This window comes from Trachemys scripta, chromosome 5 (genome assembly GCF_013100865.1).
Source record: "Trachemys scripta elegans isolate TJP31775 chromosome 5, CAS_Tse_1.0, whole genome shotgun sequence".
NCBI lineage: Eukaryota > Metazoa > Chordata > Testudines > Emydidae > Trachemys > Trachemys scripta.
The window spans coordinates 80,102,887-80,113,681 of record NC_048302.1 but is presented as its reverse complement, the minus strand read 5'-3'; positions in this window follow the sequence as shown (position 1 = coordinate 80,113,681).

Here is a 10,795-nt window from a genome sequence, read left to right as displayed (position 1 = left end):
GAGAGGACTTTTTAGGAAATATTGAGCCAGTGCAATTCTACTTGTTAAAAGCTTCATTATTTATTTGGAAGCAGAACACTATGCATCAAAAACTGATTTTAATATTGTCCAAAAAGGTCTGATTAGTTTGCATGAGAAGGGTTTAAACTGGTGTTAGAGCCACAGTTTACAACCTCCACAGGAATAGTACAGGAGAAGTAGTAATTAACTGAAGGGTTTTCCTCTAATCCTGCTGCTTGAAAGGATTTCCCAAAAACTAAGGCAAGAATTGGAACAGAATAATGCCACCAATGCTGTCCACTTGTTGGATTGTCCACATTTGATTTCAGAAAATGAAGTGATGGAGGCTTCTTACACCAATTGTAAGACCTTAGGTCAGCACCCAAATACCTCATCCTGTGGGAGTAGAGCTGGATGAATAAAAGTATAAAGGGAGGATGATGTAACTGCTGAGATGCATTGATTAGGTGCACAATAAATTTAGTTGCAGGTTGACTCTATGCTCAAACCCACAAGCTTGTATTCTATACACCTGACTATAGAGGGCCAGCAATTGGCTGATCTGTTCTTTTCAGTCTTTTTCATTTTGTCCAAAGCTGAAAGTTTTTTGGCCTGATTCTGTCATTCCATCCTGATATACCTGGGGCCACATCAATTGTCGTCATTACTCTGATTTTTTTTTCTTCTAAAGTGTAGTTTCTTAGAGGAAAAATTAACAAAATACCATATTGCGTTCTTGACTTCTGCTTAGGACTAGAGGAAACAAGCTGTTTACAGAGGTTTTCTCCTTAACATATCCACAATGTGACTCATGTGGCATATGACCAGAATTCATCACTGAATTTGGTCCACTGGTTGGATCACTAGCTTCCCCAGTCTGGGCAAGGTACAGATGGGAGTACTCAGAGTCAGAGCAAACCAATTACTTTCACTGTTAGTGCAACTGGAAATCATTCACTATGTATGAGCCTCAGCCAAAAGAAATTTAATTCAAATACATTTATCACTCAATAGCTATATGAGAAGAGAACAGAAGGGTGTTTTCTTTAATAAACATTACTCTGGAGTGTGGCCAGGGGAGGGAGAGAAAAAACACTGACCTTTGGTTTGCCCACTTTGGGAACTCCTGCCAACTCCTTTTCTCCCACAAAACAAACCCATCCAGTTACATCTTTGACTGTACTGCTTAAAGAAAACCACTGATACATTTCAAATGAGAGCTGAATTCAAGCTTGCCTTTATATTGTACAGTACAATCCATGAACTGAGAAGCTCTCCTGTTACTTTGAGCTCTGCACAGTGCTGCTGTAAGCTAAAGAAGCCCCAGCAAGTAAAGGAACCTGTTATAAACCTGAGCAGGTCTGAGGCAAAGGATATGTATTGCAGGAGACTAAAGTGGTGCATACAGTATATTGTTTGTTTCTATAACAGATTTCAATTAGGGATGTATATTGGTTTCTGATGCATCATTTCTGTGTTTTCAGACCCACAATAAAGAACTTTGAATCTAAATATAAAGAGGCAGACCCTCCGCTGGTGTAAAGTGTCATCGCTCCACTGAAGTCAAGCGATGACACTATGCCTGCTGATAAGTTGTTCAAGGGGACTGATACTGTTGCATTGCAGGGGCCTAAAGAGAAAAATGCCCCCCTGTGAAAGGGCTAGGCTACTAGTCCCCTCTAGTGTATCTGAGAGGTTGGTTGTGGGGAGCCCAGCCTTCGTCTCTCTTAACCTTCCTGGAAGTTTGAGGAACTCCTGGTGGAGGATAAGCCAGTGGGACTATCTACTGGGTCTGGGGATTTCTAGGTGGGAAAGGGGTCAAGTCTGTCTCTACCTTTTACTCCTGTTCAATCCCCCTGCTCAGTTGCTCTGGCAGCTCACTGGTGTTCCTACTGCAGTCGGTGGTGGTGTGAGCCTGGCCTTGGAATGTTCCGTGGCTTTTTTATTTGGACAGAAAGCCAACATTTTCTTGAACTCCATTGAGAGGTGAGAGTGGCAATTTTTAATTTTTATAACTCAGCCAACTCTGAATAGAATTTCATGGGACAAAGGAAAGGCACTGTTGTTGTAGTTCAGGGATTCCACTTACTGAATATCAAAGGCCTGCTGCACACAATAGAGATGTGAGAGCTTCTCAAAGAAAATGTGCCAGGAATCCTCTCTAATGGAAAGTATTAGGCAACCTAATTATAGGGGCTGCTACCAGCTCCTCCTTTAATATTTTGTATATTAAAAGCTAGATCCTTAGCTGGTGTAATTCAGCATACTCTGTGGAGTTACACTAGCCAAGGATTTGGCTCCAAATAATTGACTAGCAACAACAACTGAGCACTTTCTCAGGGGTCTATTTTGTTTTTTGTTCTCCTGACTAGTCTAAACTAAACTGTTCAGTTCAAGTCTAGAAATCTTGTATACTTGTTGAGACCAAATCTACTTCCTAGAGGTGACTCACTCATTTGCTGCACACAACATATAAGGTAGAGTGAACAGAGCTGAAGTTAATTCCATTTTAACAAACACAGTGGCAGATTTGAGGACTAAAAGGCTTTCTGGTGTCATACGATTAAGTCCTAGAAATGACTCTCATGCTGCTGTCAGAAACTAAAATCCCCCCCCCCTTTTTTTTTTATCTCACTGTTTGGCTGTTGTCCAATTTCTCTGATTCATCTCTCAAACTTGTAGCCTTTGTCAAGCTTTTTGGGGGGGAGGGAGAGAAAGAAAGTCCTTGAATTTTTTTTTCTTCCTTATTTGTTACCAGGGATTCTGTTTGAAAAGCTTAATTGCTTGATTTCCAGGAATTTGAGGAACTATAGAATAGAGATGTAATACAAAATGCTTCAGAAATGCAGGTGCCTCCAAACATGGAGATATCTGATGATCTACCATAGAGAGAAACAATTGTCCTACAGATATGCTATTTTATTTACCTATTTGCAGAAATATTTGTATTATAGAAACTTACTTTTAAGCAGCTGAGTCTAAAAACTTTAAATAAACAATGAAGTCTCATGCAGAAGAAGCATTTTATTGAATGTTGTTAGATACAACAAATATAAACCAGGTCATCTCCCAAACTAGACTCTTTTTTAGAAGCTGAAAAAGAAGCTGGTAACCAGAAACTGCACCGTAACAAAATGCTTGCCCTAAAAATGCATTAGGATTTAGTCCCAAAGCTTTTGGGGAAGCTGTCACACTGTTATCTGTCATGGATATATCCGCAATCTGGTTGCTCATATAATAATTTAGCAAACTTCTAAACTTAAATTTTTAACTAACAATAAAATTTGGAAACATCAAATTAAACCAAAGGCATGAAGAAATCCTAACCACAAGAACCATTTCAGTTACTTCTACTGCTGTGTAGTGTCTGAAATCCAGCAAACTGAGCAGAAAGACCCTAAGGCATTTTTAGCCTTAAACGTTGGTCTTCTATACTGCAAGCAGTGTTGTTGGCAAGGTACTAGCTGTACAAAAATTATTTATTTTTCAATACTACACCTGCACTGGAATGTCCCTGCAAGAGAAATTCTTCTTACTATGCTAGTGTCTGCAACAAGGAACCTGGCCCTTAGTGATTTCTCAGCTTCACTGCTTTCAGTTACCTATTTGAAAACTTTGCAGTCTATTCTGAATCGTACTCTGGTTATGGCCCAGTTCAGCCACTTCTACTCAAATTGACTTCAGTGGGATTAGAGGCAAGATAAATTGCTGCTCAGCAGAAAGCCGAGGTCAACACACACACTTAGTACTGATATAACTATTTCAGTTTGATTTGTATGGGTTTTTAAAAAAAATCAAAGTAGTTAGGTAGGCACAACCTCTAGCATGGATGCAGTTTAGCTTATTCCCTTTTGTGTACAGGAACATAGGCGCCAACTTTCCTCAGCACTGGTGGGTGCTCGTGCCCCCCAGCCCTGCCCCTATTCCACCCCCTTCCCTAAAGTCCCCACCCCAACTCCACCCCCTCCTTGCCCCTATTGGACCCCTTCCCCCAATTCCCAGCCCTGCCTCTTCCATGACCATGCCATGTTCTCCCTCATCCCCCCTCCTTCCCAGTCATGTGAAACAGCTGTTTCGCAGCATAAGCACTGGGTACTGGGGAGGGAAAGCAGGCACGCGGTGTGCTCAGGAGAGGAAGCAGAGCAGAGGTGAGCTGGCGGGGGGGTGGGGAGCTTCTGGTGCGTGCTGAGCATCCACCAATTTTTCCCTGTGGGTGCTCCAGCCCAGCCTTGGAAATGCCAAGGTCAGGGCAGTCTGCAAAAGGGAGAGCAGATATCCACCAGTCTTAGGAGTAATGTTGAAGTTAAACTCCCCAACCAGTCACAAACTGTGCTTCTGATCTTCCCTCCCCCATCCCCACTGGTTATCAAGAAGCAAAAAAGAAATCTCACAGCCCCCTTTATTGCATTCCAGTTCTTTGGTCCCCAATCAGCACCTAGGTCCAGTACAGTAAGAAGTTATTTAAAAAACTCTGCTCACATATACAAAATGTTCAGACCCCCAAGAGTCAGCCACATTACCAGGTCAGTATAGGTTTGGATCTTACCCAAAATACCAGACTGCCAGCCAATCCTTTACTGTCTAAAACTAAAGGTTTATTATAAAGAGAGAACAAGAAGAGAGCTGTTAAATAGTAAAGCAGTTACATACATACTTCAAAGTCCATATATCAGGTTCCTAGCAGTATTGGTGAGACTGTTGAAAGTCCCTCTGGAATACATCCACAGCTTGGATGGGTCATTCAGTCCTTTGTTCAGAGCTTCAGTTTGTAGCAAAGTTCCTCCAGAGGTAAGAAGCAGGACTGAAGACAAAATGGAGAAGATGCAGCTGCCTTTTATAGTCTTTTGCCATGGTACCTGTGCTTCCTTTGTTTCAAACACAAGCTGCCCAGCACATGACTTGGACTTGTCCTGATTTTATAGGGACAGTCCTGATTCAGATTGGTCGATATTAGACCAAACCATGCTCGAGTACTTCCATGGAAGTTAATGGAACGCATGTGAGCAGGACTCAGAAACAACTGTATACATCTACATACCATACTGGCACTTTCTGAAGACACTCTTTCTGTAGAATATCAACTTTCTTTCTTTTTTTTAAGTGTCTAGCTGTTATGGTGAAGCATAATTTTTTTTCCAATTGGAAAAAACATTTCATTCTTGAGTGGATTTTTTTTGGTGGTAAATTAGGGCACTAGGGATGAGCTGCTATTCAGGCAAAAGGTCCCCTCCAGGGAGTCAGTCCTGCAAGCTGCTGAGTACCAACTTCTGCTGACTTGTCTACTGGGAGCTGAGACATTTGATACCTTGCAGAATGAGGCCTCTAGTGAAAGAAGGCAGGGAAGCTCAAAGAAAATCTTTGGGCTTGTAAATACACAAAGTAGCATGGCTTTGTGGATGCAGTTATGCTACAAAGGGTAAATCTTCACTACCCGCCGTATTGGCGGGTAGCAATTGATTTATCTGGGATCGATATATTGCGTCTCGTTAAGACGCAATATATCGATCCCCGAACGCGTTCACCATCAACTCCGGAACTCCACCAGAGCGAGCAGCGGTAGCGCAGTCGACGGGGAAGCCGCAGCCATCGATCCCGCACCGTCTAGACCCCAGGTAATTCAATCCAAGACACTTCGACTTCAGCTACGCTATTCGCGTAGCTGAAGTTGCATATCTTGGATTGATTTCCCCCCCCCCCAGTGGAGACCAGCCCTATAACAGTGCTTTATACAGGTATAGCTATTTCTGTACAAGAAATAAGATATACTGGTATAACTGCATCCCCACTAGGAGTTGTATTTCTCTGTTTAAAAAAAAAAAAAAAAAACAACCCCCAAGTGATAGTGCAGCAAAGAGTCCTGTGGCACCCTATAGACTAACAGACGTATTGGAGCATGAGCTTTTGTGGGTGAATATCCACTTCTTCGGATGCATGTAGAAGTGGGTATTCACCCACGAAAGCTCATGCTCCAATACCTCTGTTAGTCTATAAGGTGCCACAGGACTCTTTGCTGCTTTTACAGATCCAGACTAACACGGCTACCCCTCTGATACAAGTGATAGTGATATCACTACAAAAACTGTGTGTAGAGCTAGTTGTGTCACAGAGTAGGGCATGCTCTTCCTATGAGGAGATCTCTCAGCAGCCATGAATTTCAGTTTAGGAAAATCAGGTTAGCTCAGTGGATCACTGAAAGACAAATAATGACCTCACATAACTCGTGACATGCATAAATTCCATTCACTGTGCTTGGCAGCATTAAGAAAAGTGGCTTGTGAGCAACATTATTCTCTCTCTAGTGTAAGGAAAGGTATGAGTTACTGGTATGGGAATGAATTTCAAATAAGTACTATCTATACTTTTATTCCACATCCTTATAAATAGTATCTGAATGCCTCACATGATGCAAAATTGGTATAGGACTAACAGTATTAATCCTTCTGTTAAGCCTCGGAGCTGAGTGGCTTCTAGAAAGCTGAGCAGACTCAAGTCTGAACTGAATGCTCATGCATTTAATCAAGTGTTGTGCCTTCTTTTCTAACAAACCTCAGTTCTGAGTACTTACTAAATATTACTTCTTGCATATCCTTCGTTTACCCTTTCCCCTTAAGCTTGTCTTTCTGCCTCTGCATTCCCCCCTTAAATTAGCATAGTTTTCATATTAGTTAAATATGGCACATTCTAAACAGTAATCCACTCCATATCCTTTAAAAGAACAAAACCCAGCCCTTCAAGTAATACAGAAGCCATTCACTTTTTTTTTGCAGAACACCAATCTCTGTCTCTTGAGCCTCGACCTGCAGAGTAGTGTTTACACTTCACACTGGTGCTTCTAGACTCTCAAACTGCTCCAAAGAGTTTTCCTGAGAGGCAAAAAAAAAAATTCTATTCACAGGGTTTGAAGCAGAAGTGGAGAAAATGTTTTTTTAAATTGAGTTTTATATTTTGGCTTGATATTGTGGCAGCCATCAATTTGAATTTTTCAATGGAATCTTGAGACATTTTTCCTGGTGTCCTGGGCCACACACATTTGGGAAAGTGTGACAGTTTAAGAATGTCCACAAATCTTGCAAAAAAACAAACTTAAATTATGGCATTTATTTATTTATTTTGCTTGTAGCAGTAAGGGGGTGGGGGAAACATAGGCATCCTCAGAGCAAGCATTAGTGTTCACCAGGGATCCTAGAAAGCCAGTTGCCATGGGGGGAATATACACAATTTGCAGGTTTGTGTTTGATTCACAGAGAATCCAAGAATCCAGGCGCCCAGCTCTGAAGGCAGCGCAGTGCAAAAAGGTGGCATAGTGTAGTATTGCCACCCTTATTTCTCCACTGAGGCTGGCAGTGGCACTGCCTTCAGAGCTGGGCACCCAGCCAGCAGCTGCCACTCCCCAGCTGCCCAGCTCTGGAAGGCTAGGGAAACTAAGTTGAGTGTTGTATTTTAATTGCAGGAAAATGGATATTTTTGTTTTTATCTCAGAATTTTGATGTTTTTATCACAGGGAAAACTAAAATCCCTGGTGTTCACTACACAATGGACAAGGACAGATATTAACCCAAAAAAGGCCACTGTAAGGGGAGGGGGGGAGAGAGTTGTCAGCTGGATATCTTTAAACTAGGGCTGTCGATTAATCGCAATTAACTCAAAAAATTCTCAGTTTTAAGCACACTGTTAAACAATAGAAGACCAATTGAAATTTAGAAAAACATCCAAAATATTTAATACATTTTCATATATATTGTGTTGTAACTGAAATCAGTATATTTGAAAATGTAGAAAACATCCAAAAATATTTAAATAAATGGTATTCTATTTAACAGTGCGATTAATCGCAATTAATTTTTTTTAATTGCTTGACAGCCCTATTTTAAACTGTATGGTATTTGGTAAAAGATTGCCTATAGTGATGCTAGCTAATGGCTACAATGGAGGCTATTACTCAGGGGCTTGGGGGGGAAATGCCAAAGAATAAGAATACAGAACATGAAAGAAGGAAGTTTTTGAAGTCTGTTCTAAGTCCAGAGTTGGTTTGATTTCTACATACTGAGATTTGCTACCAGAAATACAGCCGTGAACTATGTTTTGGTAGTCTGGAGCAATTAATATCCATTTAGGGTTTGATTTTCCCATAAGGGGCCAATGCTGCAAGCCCTCTGCACAGGGGAATCAATGCAGTTATACTGGCATAAAACTGGAGTAAGGTCCTAGGCTTGCTTTTATCCTCCTGTAGCAAAAAAGCAAGCAAATAAAAAAATCAAGAATAAACTTACCATCTTCTTGTCAGATTTTATTTGACTAGTGAGGGAGGATATTATCTTCTAGTGATATTATGAGTCAGGCAGAAGGGAATGTAGGTGAAAAAGCAATCAGAAATGTAAAAAACCTAGCAGTAGTATGAAGAGCAGAGTATAGACCCCTCTCTTGATCTTATCATTAAGGTGGAGCATCCTGACAAATGTGTGGGAGTTTGTATTTCCACTGCCAATGTTCTACCACTCCTTGCCAATGGTACCAGTTTCACTGATTGCAGTAGTGGCAGGATTAGGTTGGTGGTTAAATGGAGGACTTCTATCTTGAGCTATCAATACCTCTTGTGGCTTTTTGTGTCCATTTTTAAGCTTGTTTGGATTTTTTTTTTTCAGAACTGAATTGTTTGTACCTGAAATATAATTACAATCTAAAACAGCCTGAAAAAACTATAACTAACCCTGTTCTTCAGATTCCTCACCCTACTGTCTTAGCGCCACTGCAAGTAGTAATACATCATATACTAATGAGAGAGATTGGCAGAATCTTTGGAATTAGGCCTGAATGCTTAGTAACTCTAATATCCTGATGAATATTAATAAACAGTTCTGAGTGTTAACAAATGGGCAATGCCACGGCCACTTTCATCTTCCACCATGACAGTACAGTCATCTTCTACAGATAGAGCATCAGTGGTAGAGATGTATCTTTAAATTTCTCAAATGATGCTGCTGAGTATTTCATGTTCCACATGTACCTCAGTAACATAGAAGGGACACTCTGAGTTCACCACTGTTTTCAAGGAAATGAAAATAGACAATGAAAGAGGCACAACTGATAAGCTGGAAGAGGAGCAGCAATGAAAGCATTAACTCCCAGCTTGATATTTTTCTTTCTCCTCCAGGGGCTCTCAGGCATACTTCTCCTGTTACTGATCAAACTAGGGGGCAGTTGCTTTCAGGGGCAAGAAATGAATTTCAAATGAAGAGTTATTAGTTATTTCTAACATAGTGTTTTCACATGTCCTACATATTGCCTCCATAATTAGTATATATTATTGCTTCCCATTGTTATGAAATGAATTATCAAACCTTAGATCTTTATACATGCAGGATATTTTATTAATGATGAGACATAAATGACTCTTGTCGCTATTAAGTAGATAGTAAATGTGATATGTCACTGATTTTATAATTGTGGCTGAAACCAAATGCCAGTTGTGCATATGGGAAACTGTATATTAAACACTCACAGAAAGGCCAAACAGGCAAAACGGTTAGCCCAGTGTGATTGAACTGTCGTATAAAAACTTCAATTTGAAAATGACCCAGGAGCATTTTAGGCAATCATTCTTTTCATCCAAGATCCTTAGTGTAAGTGGATTAAACAAAACATCGCAGTATGTGGGGAAAAAAAATGTTTTTAGAAAAATTTAAGATGCCCAAATGCACGTTCCCCCTTTTCCCCCCAGAAACTTATCTACTGCATATGTGGAAAGTAACAACCACAGAGTTACTGCACTGTTATATACTATTTCACCTAGCTTATGGGTTAAGTTAAAACCTCTTTAAACTGTTATGCAAATAAGTACCCCATTTAGGTCAGTTGTAGGAGACAGTTAAGGGGCCACACTTAAAACAAAGCCTAATGGAATCTGCTCAGAAACTAGCATCCGGTGCACAGAGGCTGGGGATTGTGACTGGGGGGAAGAACATACAAACTGAGAACAGAGTAGACTTAGGGAGAGATACAGGCTGAAGGAGCAGCTGAAAATATGTGGCTGACTCTGGAAGAAACATGGGGAGAAGTTTTTTTGGGTCCGGAAATCAGGCTGAAAAGAGGGGTCTTGGTGAACAGAAGAGGCTGTTTGCTGCTATTTGATTCTTTCTGCATTCAGAGAAACAGGACTCTCTGTTCTTTGTAAATAAATAAAATTGCATCAAAGAACTGCCAGACTGCCACCAATTTTTACTCCCAACTCTGGAACACCACCATGGTCCCAAATTCTGACTAGCCGCTCTGGTCAAAGTGGGGCAAGAGTACACTGAGGAAACAATTTTTCATATTTTATATAAATAAAAAAAACAGACCCTGACTTTGCACACTTGACAAGTCAATTGATAGTGCCAGAAAAATCTTAAGATGAATCATGATGTTTTGAGAGAGAATATGTAAATTTCTATAAGGTGGTATAAATCACTAGGGAACAATTCAGCTGTTTCCTCAATATGCACACACAGTTTAAAGTTTTCCAACAGTACTGTGCACTTCATTATTATGACTCAGGCATTGTGGCAATAAAACACTGGAGCCCTCACCCTTCTCTAGAGAGAAGCAGTGTTTTTTTTTTTTCAAGTTAGTGGTGTGTATTTAGGAACTGAGAAGTGATAATGCATTTGCAGTCCTCCAATACTAAACAGTGATTACACATCATTTGAGCTAGAGGCTATGACAGGACTCCTTACTCATTATAGGAGCTGCAGTATCTCATTTCACTAAGCTGCTCTTTACTCTGATTCCATGGAGACTTCAACATTGACTGCTATCT